The following is a 26407-nucleotide window of genomic DNA, read 5'->3' as shown; positions in this document are numbered from 1 at the left end:
TATTTATCTGACTTGATCCTCAAAATAATCCTGGAAGATAGATTCCTTTGTGTTTTGTGGATGAGGAAATGGAAGCAAGCAAGGTAAGTGATTTGCCTAGGTCATAACTTGTTGTACCTCATCAGATTCATATAATTGATAAAAGTTTGAGGTTGAATTTGAACTCAGGTCTCCCTAAATTCCTGATTTCAATCCTTGTGCTCTTACCTACTTTGTTATTTTGCTATCCACCAGTTAAAGCTAACTAAAAATGAAGTGTGTTTGATTGTGATCCTTATCACTTGAGTTCTTTTTTAAATTTTTTTTTCATTAAAGCTTTTTGTTGACAAAACATATGCATAGGTAAGTTTTTTCAACATTGATCCTTGAAAAAACTTTCTGTTCAAAATTTTCCTCTCCCCCCCACTCCCCTAGGTGGCAGGTAGTCCAATACATGTTAAATATATTAAGTCCAATATATGGATATGTTTATACAGTTATCTTGTTGCACAAGAAAAAATCAGATGAAGAAGAAAAAAAAACCTGAGAAAGGAAACAAAATACAAGCAAACATCAACAGAAAGAGTGAAAATGCTATGATATAGTCCACATTCAGTTCCCACAATCCTCTCTCTGGGTATATATGGTTGTCTTCATCACTGAACATTTGGAACTGGTTTGAGTCATTTCATTGTTGAAGACAGCTATGTCCATCAGAAATGATCATCATATAGTCTTAACATGTATAATGATCTCCTGGTTATGTTCATTTCACTTAGCATAAGTTCATGTAAGTCTCTGCAAGCCTTTTTGAAAACATCCTGTTGGTCGTTTCTTTTTTTTTTTTAATATTTTATTATATATATATATATTTTTATAATATTATCCCTTGTATTCATTTTTCCAAATTATCCCCCCCTCTCTCTATTCCCTCCCCCCGATGACAGGCAATCCCATACATTTTATATGTGTTACAATATAGTCTAGGTACAATACATGTGTGTGAATATCATTTTCTTGTTGCCTGTTGGTCGTTTCTTACAGAATAATAATATTCCATAACATTTATATACCATAATTTATTCAGCCATTCTCCAATTGATGGCCATCCATTAAGTTTCCAGTTCCTTGTCACTACAAAAAGGGATGTCACAAACATTTTTACACATGTGGGGCTCTTTCCCTCCTTTAAGATCTCTTAGGGATATAAGCCCAGTAAAAAACTGCTGAGTCAAAGGATATGCAGAGTTTGATAACTTTTTGAGCATAATTCCAAATTGTTCTCCAGAAAGGTTGGATCTGTTCACAGTTCCACCAACAATATATCACTGTCTCAGTTTTCCCACATCCCCTCCAACATTCGTAATTATCTTTTCCTCTCATCTTAGCCAATCTGACAGGTATATAGTGGTATCTAAAAGTTGCCTTAATTTGCATTTCTCTGATCAATAGTGATTTGGAGCACCTTTCCATATAAAGAGAGTTTCAATTTCTTCATCTGAAAATTGTCTGTTCCTATCCTTTGACCATTTATCAATGGAGAATGACTTGATTTCTTATAAATTTGAGTCAATCTAAATGAGCCCTTTAACATTTCCTTTGAATGTAAAAATGTTTTCCAACTTATTTTTATCCTAATATTATCTGCATTAATTTTCTTTGTACAAACCCTTTTTAACTTATTATAATAAAAATTATCTATTTTGAGATAAATAATGATCTCTAGTTCTTCTTTGGTCATAAAGTCCTTCCTACTCCACAGTTCTGAGAGATAAAGTATCCTATGTTCTTCTAATTTGTTTATAATCTCATTCTTTATGTCTAGATCATATACCCATTTCAACCATATCGTGGTATACTGTGGTAGGTGTGTGGCAATGTCTAGTTTCTGCCATACTAGTTTCCAATTTTCCTAGCAGTTTTTGTCAAATAATGAATTCTCATCCCAAAAGCTGAGGTCTTTGGGCTTGTCAAGCAGTAGATTATTATAGTCATTGACTATTTTCTTCTGTGAACCTAACCCATTCCATTGATCAACTAGTCTATTTCTTAGCCAGTACCAAATGGTTTTGATGACTGTTGCTTTATAATATAGTTTTAGATCAGTACAGCTGGCCACCTTCATTTGCTTTTTTTTTTTTTTCATTAATTGCTTTGAAATTCTTGATCTTTTGTTCTTCCAGATGAATTTTGTTATTTTCTCTAGATCTGTAAAATAGTTGGGAGGTTGATTGATATAGCACTAAATAAATAGATTAGTTTAGGTAGAATTGAGATCTTTATTATATTTGCTTAACCTATCCAAGAGCACTTGATATTTTTCCAATTGTTTAGATCTGACTTTATTTGTGTGGAAAATTTTGGAAAGTTTTTTGTAATTCTGATAATATGGTTCCCAACTTTCCTTTACAGATAGATTCCCAAATATTTTATACTATCAACAGTTATTTTAAATGGAATTTTTTTTGTATCTCTTGCTGTTGGATTTTGTTAGTGATGTATAACAATGCTGATGATTTATGTAGATTTATTTTGTATCCTGCAACTTTGCTAAAGTTTTGAATTAATTCTAATAGTTTTATAACTGATTCTCTATGGTTCTCTAAGTATGCCTTTATATCATCTGCAAAGAGTGATATTTTGGTTTCCTCATGACCTATTCTAATTCCTTTAATCTCTTTCTCTTCTCTTATTGCTAAGGCTAGCATGTTGAATAGAAATGGTGATAGTGGGCAACCTTGTTTCACTGCTGATCTTAATGGGAATTGTTCCAGTTTATCCCCATTACATATAATGCTTGCTGATGGTTTTAAATAGATGCTACTATTTTAAGGAAAAGTCCATTTATTCCCATACTCGTTAGTGTTTTTAATAGGAATGGATGTTGGATTTTATCAAATGCCTTTTCTGCATCTATTGAGATGATCATATGATTTTTATTAATTTGGTTATAAATATAGTCAATTATGCTAATAATTATCCTAATATTGAACCAGCCCTGAATTCCTGGCATAAATCCTAGCTGCTCATGGTATATTGTCCTGGGGATAATTTTCTGTAATCTTTTTGCTAATATTTTATTTAAGATTTTTGCATCAATATTCTTAGGGAGTTGATTAATAGCTTGTTCTTTTTCTTTTTATAAAATAGGACTACTTAAGCAATTTACTTCCTCCTCTGTTAATCTGGGCAATGTTTATTTTTGTAGGTATTCCTCCATTTCACTTAAGTTATCAAATTTATTGGCATAAAATTGTGCAAAGTAACTCCTAATTTTGCTCTAATTTCTTCTTCATTGGTGAAAAGTTCTCCTTTTTCATTTTTGAGACTAACAATTTGATATTCCTCTTTCCTTTTTCTAATCAAATTAACTAGAGGTTTATCTATTTTATTGTTTTTTTCTCACAAAACCAACTTTTAGTTTTATTTATGATTCAATAGTTTCTTTTTTGCTTTCAATTTTATTAATCTCTCCTTTTAATCTTAGAATTTCAAGTTTGGCATTTGATTGGGGGGTTTTAATTTGTTCTTTTTCTAGCTTTTTTAGTGGCAAGCTCAATTCATTGATCTTCTCTTTTTCTGTTTTCTACAAGTAAGCATTTAGAAATATAAAATTTCTCCTTATTACTGCTTTGGCTGCATCCCACAAATTTTGGTATGGTGTCTCATTATTGTCATTCTCTTGAATTAAATTATTAATTGTGCCTATGATTTGCTGTTTCACCCATTCATTTTTTGGGATAACATTATTTAGTTTTTAATTACTTTTGGGTCGATTTTCCCCTGGCCTTTTGTGGAATGTAATTTTTTTCCATCATGATCTGAAAAAAAAATGCATTTTTTATTTCTGCTTTTATTTGATTTTGAGGTCTTTCTGTCCTAATATATGGTCAATTTTTGTGTAGGACTCATGAACTGCCAAGAAGAAAGTATACCTTTTTTTCTCTACATTCAATTTTCTCCAAAGATCTATCATACCTAACTTTTCTAGTATTCCATTTACCTCTTTAACTTCTTTCTGATTTACTTTGTGGTTTGATTTATCTAGTTCTGAGAGATCTCCCACTATTATAGTTTTGTTGTCTATTTCCTCTTGAAGCTCTCTTAACTTCTCCTCTAGGAATTTAGATGCTATACCACTTGGTGCCTATGTGATTAATATTGATAGTGCTGGGCGGAGCCAAGATGGCGGAGAGGAAACACACGACTCAGTGAACGTCCTCACTCCCTCACAACCAAATAGATAAATTAAGTCTCAAAATTAGCTCAGGACTGACAGATACCACAAGGACTGGAAGCACGACTTACCAGCTGAAGAGAATCTGGAGTTTCAACAGGAAAGGTCAGTTCTCAGGGGAGGAATAAAAAAGACCAGCACAGACGGTGGGGTAGGGGCACACTGCGCCCATTGCGCTGGGAGGGGCTCTGGGATCAGAGAAGCCACTGAGGTAAAGGAATCTGGCACAGGCTGTTAGCTCTTCTCTGCTAATTATTTAGCAGTTCAGAAGAGAAAGCCAAAATATTTTAAAACTCAGATTAGATTTTCCCCGATCCTGGGAGTGACTCAGGCACCAGGGGGTGTGGCCTCAGCTACCTCCTGAGAATAGTTAAGAGACTGACAAGTGGGTGGATACGGCCCAAGGCAACACACACTGCCTAGCTTAGCTGGAGGGAGTGGAACTCAGCTCCAGGAAGTCCCAGAGAAGCGGAACCTTTGAACTAGGGACCGCGGTTTCTGGCAGACACTTCCAGTTTGAGCGCAGGGGCTTCTTACGTCACCTGCTGCAGACACCCACTCCCCACCCGGACACATAGCCTGGGCTTCCTGCAGTCTTCACTATTCTATGCCCTCGAAGCACAGCAGTGCTAATCACCTCTGAGGCACTCCCAGGGAGAGGGTGGGGAACTCTCTCCCAGAGCTCTCTCTTAGCTCAGGCTCAGGAGCCGCTGCATCCATCCGGTCTGGGAGGAAGCTGGTAAAGAAGTAAATAATTTCCTACCCCAGAGACAGACCCCAAAAGATTTTTTTTAAGTATGAGCAAAAAAGCTAGAAAAACCATAGATTCCTTCTATACAGAGAAAGAGCGGGTGTCCAACCCCGAGGAAGTTGACAGCAGAGAATCAGATAACAACCTAAAGGGGAACGATTCCTGCCCCCCATCACATAACTCTCTCCTAGAAGAAGCTCTTAAGAAATTGAGGGAGATCGAAGAAAAATGGGGCAAGGAAAGGGAAGTTATGATAGAGAATAACAATGTCCTGAAATTGGAGTTGGAAAAAATAAAGAATTCACAGGAGATGCAGGGAAACAAAATTAGTGAATTAGAAAAGGTTAAAAAAACACAGGAAAGTAGGATATCTGAATTGGAAAAGATAAAAAAGTCTCAAGAAAATAGAATTTCTGAATTGGAAAAAGAAAATAATTCTCAAAAAAAAAAATTAGGGAAATGGAAAAAAACTCAATAGAGCAAAATAATTCATTTAAAAACGAAATTGGGCATTTACAAAAAGAACTAAAAACTGTGAAAGAAGAAAATAACTCCTTAAAAGTCAGGATGGAACAAATAGAAATGAATGATTCACAGAGAACCCAAGAATCAGTCAAACAAAACAAAAAAAATGAGAAGCTGGAGAACAACGTCAAATACTTACTGGGAAAATCTATAGACCTGGAAAATAGATCTAGGAGAGATAATCTGCGGATTATTGGACTTCCAGAAAACTATGACCAAAAAAAGAGCCTAGATTCTATTTTACAGGAAATTATCAAAGAGAACTGTCCAGAGATAATAGAAACAGAAGGGAAAGTAGATGTGGAAAGAATTCATCGAACTCCTTCTGAAATAGACCCTAAAAAAAGAACACCACGGAATATTGTGGCTAAGCTGCAGAATTACCACACAAAGGAGAAAATCCTGCAAGCAGCTAGAAAAAAACAATTTAAATACCAAGGTGCCACAATAAGGGTCACCCAAGATCTGGCTGCCTCCACATTAAAAGATAGAAGGGCCTGGAACCTGATATTCTGAAAGGCAAAAGATCAAGGACTGCAACCAAGAATGAACTACCCAGCTAAGTTTAGCATCTTTTTCCATGGAAGAAGATGGTCATTCAATGAAACAGAGGAATTCTATATGTTTCTAAGAAAAAAACCAGACTTAAACAAAAAATTTGATCTACATCCACAAGACTGAAGAGAAACAGAAAAAGGTACACAGAACCCTTGAGAACTGTAACTTTGTTGTGGGTATATAAAAAATACTCAAGGATAATTTGATTTTACTGATATAAAAGAAAAAAAGGGGGGTGTGGTAAAGGGAAGGAGGTCGGTTCAGAAAAAGGGGAAGGAGTGATAAAAAGAGGGAAACTACATCCCAGGAAGAGACATAGAAAATACACCATATCTGAGGGAACTTAGTGAGGGGGAGAATCATTGTGTGAATCTTACTCTCATCAGAAGAGGCTCAAAGAGTAAATAATTAACATATTTGTTTTTCAGAGAATTTTCTCTCACCTCATTAAAAGGGGGGAGAGGAAAAGAGGAAAGGAAAAGGAGAATAAGTGAAGGGACTTGGAGGGAGGGGGGAGGGATCCTAAAAAAAAAAAAAAAGAGGGAAGGTTGCGCGTCACAAGGGGGGTCTGTAAATTAAATATCGGGGAGGGGGATCAGGGGGGTCAAGGGAAAAAAAGTATAATCTGGGGATAATACGATGGCAGGAAATACAGAATTAGTAATTTTAACTGTAAATGTAAATGGGATGAACGATCCCATCAAACGGAGACGGATAGCAGATTGGATCAAAAAGCAGAACCCTACAATATGTTGTCTACAGGAAACACACTTAAAGCAGGGAGATACATACAGAGTAAAGGTAAAAGGTTGGAACAGAGCTTATTATGCTTCAGGTAAAGCCAAAAAAGCAGGGGTAGCTATCCTTATCTCAGATCAAGCAAAAGCAGAAGTAGATCTCGTTAAAAAAGATAAGGAAGGAAACTATATCCTGCTGAAAGGTAGCATAAATAATGAAGCCATATCAATACTAAACATATATGCACCAAGTGGTATAGCATCTAACTTTCTAAAGGAAAAGTTAAGAGAACTGCAAGAAGAAATAGACAGTAAAACTATAATAGTGGGAGATCTCAACCTTGCACTCTCAGATTTAGACAAATCAAACCACAAAACAAACAAGAAAGAAATTAAAAAAGTAAATAGAACATTAGAAAAACTAGGTATGATAGACCTTTGGAGAAAACTGAATGGCAGTAGGAAGGAATATACTTTCTTCTCAGCAGTTCATGGATCCTATACAAAAATTGACCATATATTAGGACATAAAGATCTCAAAATTAAATGTAGGAAGGCAGAAATAATAAATGCCTTCTTCTCAGATCACAATGCAATAAAAGCTACATTCAGTAAAAAGTTAGGGGTAAATAGACCAAAAAGTAATTGGAAACTGAATAATCTCATCTTAAAGAATGACTGGGTGAAAGAGCAAATTATAGAAACAATTAACAATTTCACCCAAGATAATGATAATGATGAGACATCATATCAAAATCTTTGGGATGCAGCTAAAGCAGTAATAAGGGGAAATTTTATATCTTTAGAGGCTTATTTGAAGAAAATTGAGAAAGAGAAGATTAACGAATTGGGCTTACAACTTAAAAGGCTAGAAAAAGACCAAATTATAAACCCCCAACCAAAAATTAAACTCGAAATACAAAAATTAAAAGGAGAAATCAATAAAATTGAAAGTAAAAAAACTATTGAATTAATAAATAAAACCAAGAGTTGGTTTTATGAAAAAGCCAATAAAATAGATAAACCTTTGGTAAATTTGATCAAAAAAAAGAAAGAGGAAAATCAAATTGATAGTCTTACAAATGAAAAGGGGGATCTTTCCACCAATGAAGAGGAAATTAGAGAAATAATAAGGAGTTACTTTGCCCAACTTTATGCCAATAAATTTGATAACTTAAGTGAAATGGATGACTTTCTCCAAAAATATAGGCTCCCTAGATTAACAGAGGAGGAGATAAATTGCTTAAATAGTCCCATTTCAGAAAAAGAAATAGAACAAGCTATTAATCAACTCCCCAGGAAAAAATCCCCAGGGCCAGATGGATTCACATGTGAATTCTACCAAACATTTAAAGAACAATTAGCCCCAATGTTATATAAATTATTTGAAAAAATAGGGGATGAAGGAGTCCTACCAAACTCCTTTTATGACACAGACATGGTACTGATACCTAAACCTGGTAGATCGAAAACTGAGAAAGAAAATTATAGACCAATCTCCTTAATGAATATTGATGCTAAAATCTTAAATAAGATATTAGCAAAAAGACTTCAGAAAATCATCTCCAAGATAATACACTATGATCAAGTAGGATTTATTCCAGGAATGCAGGGCTGGTTTAATATTAGGAAAACTATTAATATAATTGACCATATTAATAATCAAATTAATAAGAACCATATGATCATCTCAATAGATGCAGAAAAAGCATTTGACAAAATCCAACATCCATTCCTACTAAAAACTCTTGAGAGTATAGGAATAAATGGATTATTCCTTAGAATAATCAGGAGTATATATTTAAGACCGTCAGTAAGCATAATATGCAATAGAAATAAACTGCAACCTTTCCCAGTAAGATCAGGAGTGAAACAAGGTTGCCCACTATCACCATTACTATTCAATATAGTACTAGAAACGCTAGCCTCGGCAATAAGAGCTGAGAAAGAGATTCAAGGAATTAGAGTAGGAAATGAGGAAATCAAACTATCACTTTTTGCAGATGACATGATGGTATACTTAGAGAACCCCAAAGACTCTGCTAAAAAGCTACTAGAAATAATTCAAAATTTCAGCAAAGTGGCAGGATACAAAATAAATCCACATAAATCCTCGGCATTTTTATATATCACTAACAAAATGCAACAGCAAGAGATACAAAGAGAAATTCCATTCCAAACAAATGTTGAGAGTATAAAATATTTGGGAATCCATCTACCAAAGAAAAGTCAGGAATTATATGAGAAAAATTACAAAACACTTGCCACAAAAATAAAGTCAGATTTAAATAATTGGAAAGACATTCAGTGCTCTTGGATAGGCCGAGCAAATATAATAAAGATGACAATACTCCCCAAACTAATCTATTTATTTAGTGCTATACCAATCAGACTCCCAAGAAACTATTTTAATGACCTAGAAAAAATAACAACAAAATTCATATGGAAGAATAAAAGGTCAAGAATTGCAAGGGAACTAATGAAAAAAAACTCAGAGGAAGGTGGTCTAAGTGTACCTGATCTAAAGCTATATTATATAGCAGCAGTCACCAAAACCATTTGGTATTGGCTACGAAATAGACCGGTAGATCAGTGGAACAGATTAGATACAAAGGACAAAAAAGGATACATCTATAGCAATCTAATCTTTGACAAACCCAAAGATTCCAACATTAGGGATAAAAATTCATTATTCGGAAAAAACTGTTGGGAAAACTGGAAATTAGTATGGCAGAAATTAGATATGGATCCACACTTAACACCATATACCAAGATAAGATCAAAATGGGTCCATGATTTAGGCATAAAGAGGGAGATAATAAATAGATTAGAGGAACAGAGGATAATCTACCTCTCAGACTTGTGGAGGAGGAAGGAATTTATGACCAGAGGAGAACTAGAGATCATTATTGATCACAAAATAGAAGATTTTGATTACGTCAAACTAAAAAGTTTCTGTACAAATAATACTAATGCAAACAAGATTAGAAGGGAAGTAACAAATTGGGAAAATATTTTTAAAAACAAAGGTTCTGACAAAGGTCTCATTTCCAAAATATATAGAGAACTGACCCAAATTTATAAGAAACCGAACCATTCTCCAATTGATAAATGGTCAAAGGATATGAACAGACAATTCTCAGAGGAAGAAATTGAAACTATATCCACTCACATGAAAGAGTGTTCCAAATCACTACTGATCAGAGAAATGCAAATTAAGACCACTCTGAGATACCACTACACACCTGTCAGATTGGCTAAGATGACAGGAACAAATAATGACAAATGTTGGAGGGGATGTGGGAAAACTGGGACACTAATACATTGCTGGTGCAGTTGTGAAAGAATCCAGCCATTCTGGAGAGCAATCTGGAATTATGCCCAAAAAGTTATCAAACTGTGCATACCCTTTGACCCAGCAGCGCTACTACTGGGATTATATCCCAAAGAAATACTAAAGAGCCGAAAGAGACATATATGTGCCAAAATGTTTGTGGCAGCTCTTTTTGTTGTAGCTAGAAACTGGAGGATGAATGGATGTCCATCAGTTGGAGAATGGTTGGGTAAATTGTGGTATATGAAGGTTATGGAATATTATTGCTCGGTAAGAAATGACCAGCAGGAGGAATATAGAGAGGCCTGGAGAGACTTAAATCAACTGATGCTGAGTGAAATGAGCAGAACCAGAAGATCACTGTACACTTCAACAACAATGCTGTATGAGGATGTATTCTGATGGAAGTGGAAATCTTCAACATAAAGAAGATCCAACTCACTTCCAGTTGATCAATGATGGACAGAGGTAGCTGCACCCAGAGAAGAAACACTGGGAGGGGAATGAAAATTGTTAGCACTAATATCTGTCTGCCCAGGTTGCATGTACCTTCGGATTCTAATGTTTATTGTGCAACAAGAAAGTGATATTCGCACACATGTATTGTACCTAGACTATATTGTAACACATGTAAAATGTATGGTATTGCCTGTCGTCGGGGGGAGGGAATAGAGGGAGGGGGGGTAAATTGGAAAAATGAATACAAGGGATAATATTATAATATATATATATATATATATATATATATATATATATAATAAAAAAAAAATTTAAAAAAAAAAAAAAAAAAAGAATATAATAAAAATTTGTTGAATTGAAAAAAAAAAAAAATATTGATAGTGCTTCATTTTCTATGGTACCCTTAGCTAACTAAAAATGAAGTGTGTTTGACTGTGATCCTTATCACTTCAAGTCTCTTAAGGGAGACTAGAAGACTGTCTCTCAGGAATGTCATAGAGGAAAATATTGACTTACATGAACTTTGAAGTCCTTTCAGTTTTTTAAACTCTGAATTCTAAGAAAGAATACCTTTTGCTTTTTTACTTTTAAAGCTCATTCGTGTAGAAATGAGCAGGGCAACAGATAAGTATTTTTATGTTCTATTTATCAAAAATTTTATTGATATTTCTTGTTTTTACATCATATATTTTCCATCATATTGTCCTCTTCCCCTAGAGATCCATCCCTTATAAAAAAGAATAAGAAATACAAAAATAATAATTTAGAAAAGCTAACAAATAGATCAACCAAATCCCACACTATATGTACTTTTCTAAATCCCCATCTTTGCAAAGAAGCAAATACTCTGTTTCAATTCAAATAATTTCAAAGGATATGGAGGAAGCTTTTAATTGTAATGGTTTAATCTTTTGTGGAGAAGTTATGGAAGAATGTAAGCACAGAGAGATTGTAATCCACCACATATTAAAACAAGTAAGGCTCTTTATGCTTAGAACCATAAAACTTTTGAGCTCAAAAAGTCTTGATAAAACATTTGGTCCAATGAATAACTTTGCATTTGAGTTTTCTATACTTCAAGAGTGAAAAAATGATTTAATTGAGTTCATAATCTTTTTGTGTATGAAATTTTATTTTTAAAAATTTTTATTATTTTTTTTCAAACATATAGCACCAGCTCTGAAGTCAGGAGGACCTGAGTTCAAATCTGTCCTCAGACACTTAACACTTCCTAGTTGTGTGACCCTTAGCAATCACTTAACCCCAATTGCCTCAGGTAAAAAAAAAAAAATCAAAATATACGCATAGATAATTTTCAACATTTAACTTTGCAAAACCTTGTGTTCCAATTTTTTTCTCCCTCTCTTTCTTTCCACCCCCTCCCTTAGATGGAAAATAATCCAATATATGTTAAACATGTGCAATTGTTCTATACATATGTCCACAATTATCATGCTACACAAGAAAAATCAGATCAAAAAGGAAAAAAATGAGAAAGAAGATAAAATACAAGCAAACTACAACACAAAAGTGAAAATACTATGTTGTGATCCATACTCAGTTTCCACAGGACTCTCTTTCTGGGGGCAGATAGTTCGCTACATTAGAAGACCACTGAAACTGGCCTAAATCACCTTGCTTTTGAAAAGAGTCACCTCCATCAGAATTGATTATTATATAATTGTGCTGTTGCTGTGTACAATGTTCTACTGATTCTACTAACTTCATTCAACATTAGTTCATATTAGTCTCTCCAGAACTTTCTGAAATCTTCCTGTTGATTATTTCTTATAGAACAGTAATGTTTCATAATATTCATATATCATAATTTATTCAGCCATTCTCCAATTGATGGGCATTCATTCAGTTTTCAATTTCTTGCCACTACAAAAAGGGCTGCCCAAACATTTTTGCACATGTGGGTCCCTTTTCCTCCTTTATGATCTCTTTGGAATATAGGCCTGGATCAAAGAATGTGCACTCTTTGATAATCCTTTGGGCATATTTCCAAATTGCTCTCCAGAATAGTTGGATCAGCTAGGAGAGATAATCTGTGGATCATTGGACTTCCCGAAAACTATGACCAAAAGAAGAGCCTAGATTCTATTTTACAGGAAATTATCAAAGAGAACTGTCCAGAGATAATAGAAACAGAAGGGAAAGTAGATGTTGAAAGAATTCATTGAACTCCTTCTGAAATAGACCCTAAAAAAAGAACACCACGGAATATTGTGGCTAAGCTGCAGAATTACCACACTAAGGAGAAAATCCTGCAAGCAGCTAGAAAAAAAACAATTTAAATACCAAGGTGCCACAATAAGGGTCACACAAGATCTGGCTGCCTCCACATTAAAAGATAGAAGGGCCTGGAACCTGATATTCCGAAAGGCAAAAGATCAAGGATTGCAACCAAGAATAAACTACCCATCTACGTTTAGCATCTTTTTCCATGGAAGAAGATGGTCATTCAATGAAATAGAGGAATTCCATATGTTTCTAAGAAAAAAACCAGACTTAAACAAAAAATTTGATCTACATCCACAAGACTGAAGAGAAACAGAAAAAGGTACACAGAACCCTTGAGAACTGTAACTCTGTTGTGGGTATATAGAAAGTACGCATGGATAATTTGATTTTACTGATATAAAAGAAAAAAAAAGGAGGGGGTGTAGTAAAGGGAAGGGGGTAGTATCAGAAAAATGGGAGGGAGTGATAAAAAGAGGGAAACTACATCCCAGGAAGAGGCATAGAAAATACACCATATCTGAGGGAATTTAGAGAGGGGGAGAATCATTGTGTAAATCTTACTCTCATCAGAAGAGGCTCAAAGTAAATAATTGACATATTTGTTTTTCAGAGAATTCTCTATCACCTCATTAAAAGGGGGAGAGGAAAAGGGAAAAGGAAAAGGAGAATACGGAAAGGGATGTGGAGGGAGGAGGGAGGGATACTAAAAAAAAAGGGAGGGCTGCATGTCACAAGGGGGGGTCTATAAATTAAATATTGGGGAAGGGGCTCAGGGGGGTCAAGGGAAAAAGCATAATCTGGGGATAATATGACTGTAAATGTGAATAGGATGAACGCTCCCATCAAACGGAGACGGACAGCAGACTGGATCAAAAATCAGAACCCTACAATATGTTGTTTACAGGAAACACACTTAAAGCAGGGAGATACATATAGAGTAAAGGTAACAGAATAGTTGGATCAGTTCAGAACTCTATCAGCAATGTATTAGTATCCCAGTTTTCCTTCATCTCCTCCAACATTCATTATTATCTTTTCTTGTCATTTTAGCCAGTCTGAGAGGTGTGTAGTGTTAACCTCAGATTTGTCTTAATTTGCATTTCTCTGATCATTAGTGATTTAGAGCATTTTTTTCATATGACTAGAAATGGTTTTATTTTCTTCATCTGAAAATTATCTGTTCCCCTTTGGCTATTTATCAATTGAAGAATGACTTGTATTTTTTTCAAAATTTGAGTCAATTCTCCATGTATTTTAGATATGAAGCCTTTATCAGAATCTTTGGATGTAAAAAAAAAATTTCCCCAGTATACTGATGCCCTTTTAATTTTATCTGCACTGGTTTTGTCTGCATAAAAATGATGTTCATACATTTAGAAGGTCTTAGAGAGAGTAACTGAACTCAGGACTTTGGGATCTCAGCACCTTTTCTACCATACTGCAATGTTTTCCCACATGTTATCCCATTTGAATGTTAAAGAAGTCCATGGAGAAATAAGAACAGTGATTAATATTCCCATTCAACAACAAGTAAAACTGAGCTCCAAGATCTAGAAATTATCTGCCCAAAATCACATAAGAAATCAGTTGTATTGAAATTGAGATGAGAATTCATTTTTTTTTAAATTCCCTGGGCTTCACTGTATTCACTAAATTGGATGTGAGTTGAAGTACTGAATTTAATATCAAAATTAAATCATAGCTCCCAAAGTTTTGTTTGATGTGTGGATTTTTCTTCTCTACCACAGTTTCCAGTTCTCTTTAACACACATCTCAGGCCTCCAAACTGATCTCCAGTGGTCCCAGTGGATGATTTTTTTTTTCCTCATTGTCCAGGATTGCTTGTTATCTGGAGTTAATTTTAAAGCTTTTCAGGAGCAGCAGGGGGTGATGGCTTTTCAGGATTTAATAGAAATGCTTTTGTAATGGAGATTTTAATTGGAGAGAACTTTGAATAATAGATGAGCTTTCTTCAGAATTGTTGGTGGGGTCAGTACCCATGTATCCCAGTATCCCATTCCACATGACAGAACTTGGGCTAATCTTCCCCATAAGCATGGGCTATGTGCCCTTGGGGAGAAAATGTATACCCAAATCAGTGTCCCCTTCTAGCTGGCCAAATGCAACATGATCACTCCCTGTGAAGAATTTCCAGGGAATGTTATTGATCACCTTGAGTAAACGTCTATTGTTCTATTGGGATATCACTAGACAGTCTAATTATTGCTTTCCATCCTCCTTGAAAGTGAAAAGCAATGTTGTGTGGTAGAGAGGGAAACAGGCTTAGACTCAATAGCATTGAACTAGAACCTGACTTTGTTGCCTAGTAGTTCTATGATCTTGAGTAAATTAATTACTTTCCTTTTCCCTCAGTTTCTTCAGTTGTAAAAAGAATGATTTCATAGAGCTAATATGAAGAAAGTACTTGGTAAACCTTAAAACACCACTTTGTATTTATGAGCTATCATCTCATAAAGAAATAAAAAGAGGTCTGAATTCAGACCTCTTTTTATTTCATTATGAGATGAAAGATCATACAAGAACTCTTAATCCTTCTTGTTTCAATTCTGCAATTAATTTATTGTTTAATCCTAAGAAAACTTTTAATCTTTATTAGCCATCAGTTTCTTCATATGGAAAATGAGAGAATTTTTGGAATAATGGTTAAGATCATATCCAACTTTAATGTTTCATTTCCATATTTTAAGATAATTTATAGCTCTAAAATCTAAATTCTTCCTTCATGCTTTCCATCCTTTTTTCTTTTGCTTTCTTCTTTCTTTCCTTCCTTCTTTCCTCTGTCCCTTTTTTCCTCCTTGCTTTCTGCTTTTCTCCCTCCTTTCCTTCCTTTCTTCTTGAAAACACTGGCTACAGCTTATTGCACTATTGATAGGAAAACCTTTGACTTGTTCAATTTCTGACAAGCTAAGTTATTGCTTCTCTGGTGTCCCTCCCCTCCCAAGGGCTTACCATTGATTCTGCACTTTGGGAAGACACTTAAGTAGCTTAAGCCACTATACTCAGAGCTCCTCAACTCAAGAGATCTAAATCAAGAGATCCAAGCTTTCCTGGTAGCAGATGCCATAGATGTTTGTCACTACACCCAGATAACGTTTTCTATTCTAAAGATATTCTATGCTTTAAGATTGTGTTCAGCTCTAACAAGAACAAGGATCACTATTCTAAGATCTCTTTTAGGTCTAAAGTTCCATGGCTGTGATTATATGGGTTTGAGCCAATAGGCAATAGGAAAGCACCACAGTTTCTTGAGCCAGGAAATTTTGTGGAGAATCTGGCTATGATCTGGTGGATTTTAGAAAACTGTGAACAATCCAACCAAGTTAGGAAAGTTGGTAAGAAATATAAAATTAACTAAACAGAAGTTCTGAGTAAAAATTTATATCTTATGAATGCCCTACTAAAATCAGATAGGTGGCTTAGATTGCTTTCTACCCACATGCTCAAGGTTTTTTTTTTTTTTTTTTTTTTTTTTTTTTTTTTAATGGTGGCATTTACTATCATATCCTCATAAAAACCTATGGAAGTAAGGTTGTTGTTCCTCTTTCACATATTGGGAAATTGAGGACTACAAAGGAGAAGTAACTGGCCCTTATGTGCAATTGAGCACAAAGTTAAGGATAGACCCAGATCACACAAATATTCGTATTGGTTCTTCCCACTATAATATATACCCACTCACCCAGCCCCTCAAAAAAGAAAAGAAAAAAAGGACTACATAGATTACTGTTTCTTAGATGTAGGATAAATCAGTGCTAGACTTAAAATCAGAAGACTGTAGTACAAATTTTAGTTCTAAGACTTGCAAGCTATGAGTTCTTGTAGAAGTCATTTTATCTGCCTTCATTTCCTTATTGATAAAATGGAATAAATACTTTTATATTGCCTGTCTTGCACAATTTGTGTGAGGAAACTGCTTTAATATGCTGTAGAAATGTGAGTTATCAAACACTGTACAGATGTCTGCAGTTCCCAATTCTTTCTCTGTTTCCCACTGACCCTGTCCATTGTGCAAAAAGCATTGAAATCAATGGTTTACAAGCCCTAGTGGCCTGCTCATTAGGAACAATTTGCATGTGGAACATCAGTATGACAGGCCTAGCAAGGGATTTGTTTAGTTCATTTGAAGTAATGGAGATGAGAAATTAATCACTTCAACACTGATGTACCCTGGCAGTCCTGGACCACTCAGCCTACCCACCTGCCATTCTAGTACCCACCTGGCATCTTCTTGGTTCCATTTTTTAACTCTCTGGGTCTCACAACTGAATGATCTTACCAGGATCCATGTGCAAACAGAGATACCTACAAGTAGGTGGAATTTGTTTTGATATCCTCATCCCTGACTCACCTTCCTCTGCTCATTGTGCATCCCTACTAAAAAAAATTAATTCAAATCAACAGTGTGTTAAAGTAGAAGGAACACTGATTTTGTAGTCAATTCTGGGTTCAAATTCTGTTATTTCATGCTATGGTCAACTATTCAATCTTTGTAAATCAGGATTTTGCTTTTCTTTCTTGTATAGGATTAAAAAAAATACATCTTCATTTTCATTAACCTCCAAATGAAGTTGAATATTTTCTTCAATTATTCCAATAGGCTTTACTAGTCTGTCAAAGAGGGTTATAACACTTAAAAAAAAAGGTTAAAAACATATCATGAGGGGCAACTAGTCAGGATAAACTGAGTTCAAATCTGGTCTCAGACACTTAATACTTCCTAGATGTGTGACCCTGGGCAAGTCACTTAACCCCAATTGCCTCAGGAAAAACCAACCAAACAAGCATATTATGAGCTTTAATTTCTTCAACCTACAGATAGGGAATATAAGGCTAGATAGGGGAAATGACTATTCCCCACTCACACACAAAATAAAAGATAGGGTCCAAGATTTGAAACTGATTTTTTCTAGCTTCCAGTTGGGTGGTCTTTTCATGAAGTGGCCCAGACCAAATCTCCATAAACAGAAAATTATTCAGATGCAAAGACTAAATGATAATATTACTATAAACAGAGCCTCTGGGAACAATTTGTGGTGGTGGTTGTTTAATCATTTTAGTCATATCCAATTCTTTGTGACCCTATTTATGTTTTTCTTGGCAAAGATACTAGAATAATTGTATATGTACATGTGAATAAGATGAAAACCAAAAGATGGTAGCTGTGGTCTAAAACTTGGGATCTGGCAAGGCATAATCAGCAGTAGGGCAAAGCTGCAAGGGATTCTATGAAGGGGAATACTTTAGAATTCAACTGATTCACTAAAGATTTTTTAAAATTTTAAACATTTTTATTTAAGGTTTGATTTCCAAATTTTATCCCTTCTCTTTTCTCTCCCTAAGAGACTCTATCATCCTTTCTATTTTTTATTTTTATTTTTATTTATTTTTTGCTCTAAGTCCCTTATGAGAGACAATTCTCTGGCAAGATTATAGTTACCTCCTTCCAACTTCATTCTCAGTAAGTACATCAAGAATAGCAAATGTAATGGTTAATATCATTAGCAAAAACAAAGTAAATCCTTAAAAATAAAAGTAAACTTACTTTTTCTGTGCCTAAACAAAAAAGATTTCAGTCTCTAAGAAGGGATGCCAACACAAGAAAGGAGATACAAAAATATAGCCTTGGAATTTGTAGTTTAGGAGGCTTCCAATAACAAAATATGTCTCTGATATTCCTGGTGTCTGATCAATTCATACTGCTTACTCCTAACATGCTCATCTGTTTTCTTGTCATTGTCTTCTCTTTTTCTCTCTTTCAGCTTCATGCAATCTTTTTTCACCTTTCCTTCAACAACTCCATGAGTTTTGTCTGTTTCTCACATAGAGGTATTTTCCTGTGAACTGAAGTTCTGCCTCCTGTTTAAAAACCAAATGAATTAGTTACCTCTCAAACTATTTCATTGTCTTTTAGCAGTCACTGAGGATATAGACATTGGCTGTTCAATCAATGGTTCATTCCCTTTCTAATCTATTCTAGGGACTCAATAGTTAAACCTCATAAAACAATTTTTAGAGGCTGACATATTTTTGCCAGTTTAAAACCTCATTATCAGTTTCTTTCCTTTCCTAAAGTCCTAAACTTTCAAAGACTTAGTTCCTATATGCTAATTTGAAATAATCTATAGCTGGATAGGATCATAGAAGCTAGGCAGTTAGAATGTTAACTAGAAAAGATTTTAGAACATAAACTATTAAGAATTGGAAAATCATTTAAGAACACAGAATGTAAGATTGATAAGATTTCCATTTGCTTTGGGTTCTTCCTTGGTACTTCTGATACTATATTTTTAGTGGAATTTGAAGGAAGATTCCCTTTCTCATAAGATAGTTATTATGCCACCAGTTGTTGTTTTTTCCTTCATTTTCTTTTTCCCCCTTAATAGTACTTTTCTCCAATTACATGTAAAGAGAGTTTTCAACATTTTTGTAAGATTTTGAAATTCAAATTTTTTCCTCCCTGTCCCCAAGTCAGCAAGCAATCTGATATATGTTATACATGTACAATTATGTTAAACATATTTTCCACATTAGTCATTTTGTGAAAGAAGAATCAGAACAAAAGGAAAACTTAATGAGAAAGGATTTTTAAAAATAGTATTTAATTTACATTCAGACTCCATAGTTCTTTTTCTGGATGTGGATAGCATTTTCCATCATGAGTCTTTTGGAATTTTCTTGTATCGATGTATTGTTGAAAAGAGAAAAGCCTCTCATACTTGGCATCATACAATGATGCTGCTATTGTGTACAATATTTTCCTGGGCTTGTGCACTTCACTTAATATCAGTTAATGTAAGTCTTTCCATGTTTTATTTCTTTTTTTTTCTGAAATACTTCTGCTCACTATTTTTTATTAAACAAGAATGTTATGAACTGATGCTGAGTGAAGAGAGTATTGGACATAGCAACAGCAAGACTGTGTGATGATCAACTATGATAGACTTAGCTCTTCTCAGCAATTCAGTGATCCAAGTTAGTTGCAGAGAAAAATCTTTATCCAGAGAGATTTTCTCATAGGTTTTCCTTTTTGTTTTGATTTTTCTTGCTCAACCTGATTCACCTTGAAATATGTAAAAAAAAAATGAATGTACATGTGTAATCTTTTTTTTAAAGATGAGTATTTGTTTATATCCATATACCACAACTTTTTAAATTATTACCCAGTTGATGGGCATCCAACAATTTTAAAGGCTTTGCTACCACAAAAAGAGCTGATATAAATAATTTTACATATGTGGATCCTTTTCCCTTATTATACTTTTTTGGGATAGGGACTTAAGGGTGGCATTGCAGAATCAAAGAGAATGCAGTTTTATATTCCTTTGGATATAGTTCCAAATTGCTCTCTAGAATGGTTGGATCAGTTCACAATTCCACAAAAATGCAATAATATTCCAACTTTCCCATATCTTCTCCAACATTTATTATTTTCCTCTTATATTAGTCAACCTGATATGTGTGAGATAGTACCTCAGAGATGTTTTAATATGCATTTCTCTAATAGGATTTAGAATATTATTTCATATAATTGTAGATAACTTTAATTTCTTCACAAGAAAACTGCCTGTTCATGTTTTTTTAAAAATATTGACCAATTTGGAAATGACCTGTATTCTTACAAATTGAATAAGATTAAATTATTTTATATTTTAGAAATGAATCCTTCATCAGGAGAATCCTGGTTGAAAAATGTTTCACAACTTGCATTGATTTTGTTTAGGCAAAATATTTTAAATTTAATATCGTCAAAATTATCCATTTTGCATTTCAAAAAGTTCCCTTCTCCACAGACCTGATAAATGAACTATTCCTTGCTCTCTTAATTTGCTTATGGTATCATTCTTTATGTCTTACTCATTTGCCTGTTTTGACCTTATCTTGGCATATGGTATGAGATGTTGATCTATGCCTCATTTTTGACAAACTATTTTCCAGATTTCCCAGCAGTTTATGTAAAATTATAAATTCTTTCTTTTACCATAACTTGGAATCTTTTGGTTTATGAAACAACAGATTACTATAGGTATTTACTACTGTCTTTCCTATCTAACCTATTCCATTGATCCACCAATGTCAATACCAAATTGTTTTGATGGTTGCCACTTTATAGTATAGTTTTGGATCTGGCCACCATCCATTTCTTTTTTTCCCATTACTTCTCTTGATATTTTTTCTTCCACATGAATTTTGTCATAATATTTTAGCAGTATGGCACAGAATAAGTAACTTAATTAACTAAGCTTGTCATTTTATTTATATTTAATTAGCTCAATCTATTCATAAACAAGTGATAAATTTACAATTGTTTAAATCTGACTTGTATGGAAAGTATTTGGTAATTGTGTTTCTTTTGACTGGAGCCTCCAGCCAGAGTGAAGGTAGAATCTCGAATCTTCTTCTTCCCCTCCAAAAGTGTGGGATTGCTGGACTTGCGAATGCATGGGACATTGTCTCCTTGACCCAATCCAGACTACTTCCTTCCAGACTGCTCCTCCTTTTATCCTCACAGAGAATGGGCTTGTGGGTACTCCAGGGGCTTGTGGGAACTCCTTACTGACCAATGAGCAAGCTCCTTTAAAATATTCCTTCAAAGGTGTAAACTCCCTTAAAGATTTGAACTAAAGGTATGAACTCTGAGCTAGAGAATTGCCAAGTACCGATTTACCATCTAGTTAGAACCTAACAACTCCTCCTTTCTTTTGATTTAGAACATAGGGTAGTCATGACCTTAAAACAGGTATACATAAATCTATCAATATGGGAGATATTACACATAATTACATAAATTACATTAATATATAGTAACATAACACATACTAGAAGTGATGTAACAAATAACATGATCAAATAATCATAAATTGAGAATGTATACATGTCCATAAGTCCATTGTCCATTAGTTCATGTGTCAGAAATCCAATAATTCCTGCACGTTTTAAAGTCCTACAATAGTCTCATCTTGTGTTAGGAAATCCAGTGATTCCTGCAGGTTTTAAAGTTCTTTAACAGTCTCCTTATCGGCTATGCCCTTTCAGTGTCAGATGTTCCTTAGATTTTCTCCTTTGTTTTGAGATCTTTCTCTTTTTCTGTCTATCTCTGATGGACAAAGCGAATACGATTCATTGGCACCCACCTGTTTCCTTCTCCATCTGTTTTCTTCTGCCTGTTAAAATACAAGCAAACACTCTCTCCCAGGCAGTTAATCTATCTAATTTCCTTCTATTTACCATTTTCTAAATATCTTCTCATCATCTGGCAATTACATTGGAGCTGTTTGCACTGCACATTGCCCTGTTGGTTTAAAAGCCCTGTATTCTCCCCAAGTGTTATCCATTTCTGCAATCTGATTGCTTTTTGTCTGACTTATCAGGTAATCCCTTTCTGCCACTTGATTGCTTTTCTGCTTGTTGATCAAATCAAAGTCCTGACCTTCTAGAGGCTCTTTGGGTGTAACCTCAGTTGCCATCATGTCCCACCTATCTTTTGACTGGTATCTTGGAGCTGGACTCCGCCTCTCATTTCCCTGGATCAATCTACATTCAGAGGCCCAGTGGAACCCCTTGTGACATTTTGGACATGGAGTTTTAGGTCTTTTCTCAGCCTGTCTTCTCACTCTATCTCCATATCTACACTGAGCTCTTAGATGTTCAATTTTTCCACATTGAAAACATCAACGAGTTTCTCTAGAAGTCATTTGCCAGGAGGAACCCTGTCTTTCCATGTTCATCATAGTCTGGGTGTAAAAAGCATTTGCTCCTAATGTAGCACAGCGTCTTATGATCTCCTCTAAAGAAGAATCTCTTTATCTAATCCCCACATAATCCTCTTGCAAACCTCATTGGTTATGAGGGTTTATTTTATGTCCTGCAATGTTGTTAACATTGTTAATTGTTTTGAATAGTTTTTAATTGATCTTCCAGTATTCTTTAAATATACCATCACATCATCTGCAAAGAGTGATAGTTTTGCTTCTTCATTGCCTATTCTAATTCTTTCAAATTATTTTTCTTCCCTTATTATTAAATTGTTCTCCTAGTTGCTCTCCTACTAATTTCCACTGTCTATATCCAATTCTTTTTTCTTGGAAAACCAAGGAGATGTGTGCTCTATAATTTTTTAAAAATTCAGTGATCTCTTCCAAAATTATAATTAATCTTTGGCTTTTCATAACTTTGACAATGCTCTCTAAACATTTTCCTTGAATAGAAAGAGAAGGCTATTTTCTAAAAATTTGCCCCATTTCACTGAAATTTTACTTTAGCTCTTTAATGAAGTTTCCTTGTTACTCATGCTTATTTCTGAGTCAGAGGGACTTTTCCACTGAGATCTTATTCAGAGGCTTTTCCAAAGGAATCAGGATCTGGTCCCTGTTTGTCCATGAGGTCTGGGCTAGCTCCTCTAAAGAGCTCAGAATAAGTACTTGCCCCAGGTTGGGCATCAAATTGTTATGTTCTGATTGTCCCTCAATTATAATCCTTCTCTGGGAGGAGGTCTCTTTCCTGTAAATCTTTTTCTCTGTGAGCAGATTTCTTGGGAGGTTTTTGGAGCCTCCAGCCAGAGTGAAGGTAGAATCTCAAACCCTCTTCTTCCTCTCCAAAAGTGTGGGATTGCTGGACTTGTGAATCCATGAGACATCTTCTCCTTGACCCAATCCAGACTACTTCTTTTAAGACTGCTCCTCCTTATATCCTCCCAAAGAATTGGTTTGTGGGTACCTCAGGGGCTTGTGGGAACTCCTTACTGAACAATGAGCAAGATCCTTTAAAGTATTCCTTCAGACTCCCAAATATTTTGTTTTGTCTGCAGCTATTATAAGTGGAATTTCTCTTCCTACGTCTTGCTGTTAGGTTTTGTTAATAACATATAGAAGTTATAATGATTTATGAGGGTTTATTTTATGTCCTGCAATGTTGTTAACATTGATAATTGTTTCAAATAGTTTTTAATTGATCTTCCAGGATTCTTTAAATATACCATCACATCATCTGCAAAGAGTGATAGTTTTGCTTCTTCATTGCCTATTCTAATTCCTTCAATTTGTTTTTCTTTCCTTATTATTAAAATTAATGTTTCCAATTCAATATTGAGTAATAGTGCTTATTATGAGCATCTTATTTTGCTCCTGATCTTAATGGAAATACATATGGCTTATCACCATTACCAATAATTTTTGCTGATGCTTTTAAAAAATACTATTTACCACTTTATAGAAAGTTCCATTTATTCCTATACTCTCTTTTGTTTTTAATAGGAATGGATACTATATTTTGACAAAAGCTTTCTTCTGCAATTATTGAGATAATCAAGTGATTTTTGTTAGTTTTGTTATTGTTATGTTTTCCTAGTTTTCCTAATATTGAACAAGCCCTGCAATGCTATTTATCAATCAATTCCACTTGGTTACAAAGTATCATCCTGGTAATGAATTGATGTAATTTCTTTGTTAATATTTTATTTAATTTTTTTTTTTGCATCAAAATTCATTAGGGAAATTGGTCTATAATTTTCTTTGTCAGTTTTGGCTCTTCCTGACTAAGGTATCAGCATCATATTTGTATTATAAAAAGATTAGGTAGAACTTTTTTGACTACTTTTGAAAATAGTTTATATAATAGTGGAATTGATTGGATTAAAAATGTTTAGTAGAATTCACTTATAAATCCATCTGGTCCTAAAGATTTTTCCTTGGGGAGTTCACTGATGCATTGATCAATTGTTTTTTGTTTGTTTGTTTGTTTTTCCAAAATGGTTATATTTAAAACGCTTGAGAGTATAGGAATAAATGGACTATTCCTTAAAATAATAACGAGCATATATTTAAGACAGTCAGTAAGCATAATGTGTAATTGAGATAAACTGGAACCCTTCCCAGTAAGATCAGGAGTAAAACAAGGTTGCCCACTATCACCATTATTATTCAACATTGTATTAGAAATGCTAGCCTCAGCAATAAGAGTCGAGAAAGAGATTAAAGGAATAAGAGTAGGTAATGAGGAAATCAAACTGTCACTCTTTGCAGATGATATGATGGTATACTTAGAGAACCCCAGAGATTCTAATAAAACGTTATTAGAAATAATTCACAACTTTAGCAAAGTTGCTGGATACAAAATGAATCCACATAAATCCTCAGCATTTTTATACATGACCAACAAAATGCAACAGCAAGAGATACAAAGAGAAATTCCATTCAAAACAAATGTTGAGAGTATAAAATATTTGGGAATCATCTACCAAAGAAAAGTCAGGAATTATATGAGCAAAATTACAAAACACTTCCCACAAAAATAAAGTCAGATTTAAATAATTGGAAAGACATTCAGTGCTCGTGGATAGGCCAAGCAAATATAGTAAAGATGACAACACTCCCCAAACTAATCTATTTATTTAGTGCTATTCCAATCAAACTCCCAAGAAACTATTTTAATGACCTAGAAAAAATAACAACAAAATTCATATGGAAGAATAAAAGGTCAAGAATTTCAAGGGAATTAATGAAAAAAAAAGTCAGATGAAGGTGGCCTAGGTATACCTGATCTAAAGCTATATTATATAGCAGCAGTCACCAAAACCATTTGTTATTGGCTAAGAAATAGACTAGTCAATCAGTGGAACAGATTAGGTACACAGGACAAAATGGGCTATAACTATAGCAATCTAGTGTTTGACAAACCCAAAGATACCAACATTTGGGATAAAAATGCATTATTTGAAAAAAAAACTGTTGGGAAAACTGGAAATTAGTATGGCAGAAATTAGATATGGATTCACACTTAACACCATAGACCAAGATAAGATCAAAATGGGTCCATGATTTAGGCATAAAGAATGATACCATAAATAAATTAGAGGAACAGAGGATAGTCTACCTCTCAGACCTGTGGAGGAAGAAGGAATTTATGACCAGAGGAGAACTAGAGATCATTATTGATCACAAAATAGAAAATTTTGATTACATCAAACTAAAAATTTTCTGTACAAAAAAAAAAAAAATAAGGCAAACAAGATTAGAAGGGAAGTAACAAATTGGGAAAACATTTTTGTAGTTAAAAGTTCTGATAAAGGTCTCATTTCCAAAATATATAGAGAACTGACCCTAATTTATAAGAAATCAAACCATTCTCCAATTGATAAATGGTCAAAGGATATGAACAGACAATTCTCAGATGATGAAATTGAAACTATATCCACTTATATGAAAGAGTTTTCCAAATCACTACTGATCAGAGAAATGCAAATTAAGACAACTCTGAGATACCACTACACACCTGTCAGATTGGCTAAGATGACATGAACAAATAATGATGAATGCTGGAGCGGATGTGGGAAAACTGGGACACTAATGCATTGTTGGTGGAATTGTGAAAGAATCCAGCCATTCTGGAGAGCAATTTGGAACTATGCCCAAAAAGTTATCAAACTGTGCATACCCTTTGACCCAGCAGTGCTACTACTAGGATTATATCCCAAAGAAATACTAAAGAGAGGAAAGGGAGCTGTATGTGCCAAAATGTTTGTGGCAGCTCTTTTAGTCGTGGCTAGAAACTGGAAAACTAATGGA

The sequence above is a fragment of the Sminthopsis crassicaudata genome, chromosome 2, assembly GCF_048593235.1.
Source record: "Sminthopsis crassicaudata isolate SCR6 chromosome 2, ASM4859323v1, whole genome shotgun sequence".
NCBI lineage: Eukaryota > Metazoa > Chordata > Mammalia > Dasyuromorphia > Dasyuridae > Sminthopsis > Sminthopsis crassicaudata.
This window is presented reverse-complemented; position numbering follows the sequence as displayed.